We start from the raw sequence: 2,798 nt of genomic DNA, 5'->3' as shown, positions 1-2,798 counted from the left end.
CCTAAATGAGGATTCTTCACCTGGTGTGTGAGAGCCAGTCAACACACTGAGTCAAGATATTTGTTTTTATTTCAGTTTTGCAGAATCGGGTGCTGGGCATTTAACATCACCACACATATCTGACAGTCCAGTATTTATAGTGATAAGATACAGCTGACTGATGAGTCAGTACAGTTCCTTTACCATCCCTCATCAAGTTAATGTTTGAAAGATTTTGGGAGATCTCCTTAATTAGCATGCTAATTATTTACAAGAGGGTATATGTTTTAGTATTATAATCTCCTAAGGCTCCTCTTGGACACAGAATCACAGAATGATATGGGGTTGGAAGGGACCTCTGGAGATCATCTAGTCCAACCCCCCTGCCAAAACAGGTCCACCTAGAGCAGATTGCACAGGAACTTGTCCAGGCAGGTTTTGAATGTCTCCAGGGAAGGAGACTCCACCACCTCTCTGGGCAGCCTGTTCCAGTGCTCTGCCACCCTCAAAGTAAAGAAGTTACTCCTTGTGTTTAGGTGGAACACACTCTTACCTTGACTCTATTCCAAAGACTGTACGTCTTGTCATCCTACACTTAGATCAGAGACCAGGAGCATACTCCCTCCATGGGCCTTGTTCACCTTCAGTAAGCTCTCAATGTAGTAAGCCTTCAACAATTCGATTTCTTTGATCTAAGATTTGGTTAACTATTTCTACATTTAGTGCAGGTGCAAAAGGCCAAATTAAGTTTTAGTTCCAGGAGTTCAGCTAAAGCTCAATCAAAGTTCTCTTACGATTTTATACAAAGCGCTTGCATAACTTTTAAACCATATTCTTTTCCACATTTTGTAGGGCTACAAAGATGATTAGGGGCCTGGAGCATCTCTCTTATGAGGAAAGGCTGAGGGACTTGGGTCTTTTTAGTCTGGAGAAGAGAAGGCTGAGGGGGGATCTGATCAACACCTATAAATACTTAAAGGGTGGGTGTCAAGAGGATGGGGCCAGTGACAGGACAAGAGGTAATGGGCACAAACTTGAACATAAGAAGTTCCATCCAAACATGAGGAGGAACTTCTTTACTCTGAGGGTGGCAGAGCACTGGAACAGGCTGCTCAGAGAGGTGGTGGAGTCTCTGTCTCTGGAGACATTCAAACCCACCTGGATGCGTTCCTGTGCAACCTGCTCTAGGTGGACCTGTTTTGGCAGGGGGGTTGGACGAGATGATCTCCAGAGGTCCCTTCCAACCCCATATCATTCTGTGATTCTGTGATCAAAGTTACATTTAGTTTCTGTGTCCCCATCCCCCCCGCCCCCTCCAGTTCCTCTCACTTCTCCAAAAGCTGCATTTTTAGGGGAAATAAAAGGGGTTGGGTTCTTTCTAGCTGTTAAATTTTCAGGGTGCCCAGGAGGCTGATCTGTCTCCCTTTGCAGTCATGCCATTCCTAGGGCAAGGGAGGTGATGGCAGGCAGGGCATGGCTTCCCTTTTTGGCAGGATTGTAATCTTAGAGCAATTTAGTCAATTGTGAAACAACATCTTTAAATTATTTTACAGTGTGGGTTTAAAAAAACTTCTGATATCTCAGTCATGTTTGTGCCTTTTATTTCCTGTTGCAAGAGATGATAATTAGGATGGAAGAAAGTACTGCTGTGTAACTGGACTTTGAAATGTGAGGACAGTTGAGTGACAGCTATTGGATTGGGTGATCTTTGTTAAAGACCCCATGTCAATGTAGCACAAAGGCACTTGTACAAATGTATACATACAAATTTATTGCAGCAAAGAAAACAGTTCACTTGCTCATTAAGTGTGGGAAGGAAGTTGTGTGGGGCTTTTTAAAGGTGGGTGCTGGAGGCTACTGAATAGGGAGAGATTAAAATTATGTGGAAAGAGAGTTCATTTCCAGCAGCTCTAGTGTTCCAAGCAGCAGGTAACATTTAGGATTTTGTTATGCCTTTTTTCATATGTCAACAGGGAGACATGGCTGTATCAACTTTCCTTCCTCAAGTGTACCTTTTAATTTTGTACTCTCGGTAGCTCATTGGCAGGCAGGCAGCCTTTCACTTCTGCAAATAAGCAAAAGACTATCAATTCATGGTGGTTATTGACTACCTGTTGCTTTTGGATACAGGAGAAGCTGTCTGCAATAAACAATTTATTTGTTGTTAGAAATAAGGCACCAGATGGAACTTCAGAGGTGAGGGCAGGATTGCAGGGTGGTTGTAGTCCTCTGTTAAGGCAAATACTGTGTATATAACATAATCCCTGGGAAAAGTCTGTGGGTTTTCTTTCTTTTTTTTGATCATTTTTGTTTGGTTTTTGTTTTGAAAAATTGGTTTAAGCAGATGAGATAAGTAAGGCTGAACCTTCTAAACGCAAGCTTATTACACAGAAATTGTGTTCACCTTTGGTCCTGCTCCTTCTCATCTGCAGGCCGTTAATAGGTCTTGTCTTTTACATTACAACGCGTGTTTAGGTTTGTAACTGCCTTGTGACATCTATACTCCTCTATCGCAAGCATTGCACACAGCCTTGGGCAAAATCCAAAAGTAAAAGTGCTTTTGATCAGAGGCAGTTTGAGTGAAGGGAGGTTTGAATGAACTCTGAGGTCAGATGGGTTTGGTAGTCTTTAGGATATGTGCTGTTTGGAAAAGGTTTTTCCCTTCAAAAAAACCAACATTAATGAAAAGAGATACATGCCCCTACAATTTATCTATGTTCCACCCTCTTTTGTCAGGGAAATGAGGATTTTGCCAGAGGATTTCCCAAGATATCCTCATGCTATTCTAGTTTCTCGGGTAGCAGTTAAATGCTTAGAAA

This window comes from Numenius arquata, chromosome 1 (genome assembly GCF_964106895.1).
Source record: "Numenius arquata chromosome 1, bNumArq3.hap1.1, whole genome shotgun sequence".
In the NCBI taxonomy this organism is placed as follows: Eukaryota; Metazoa; Chordata; class Aves; order Charadriiformes; family Scolopacidae; genus Numenius; species Numenius arquata.
This window is presented reverse-complemented; position numbering follows the sequence as displayed.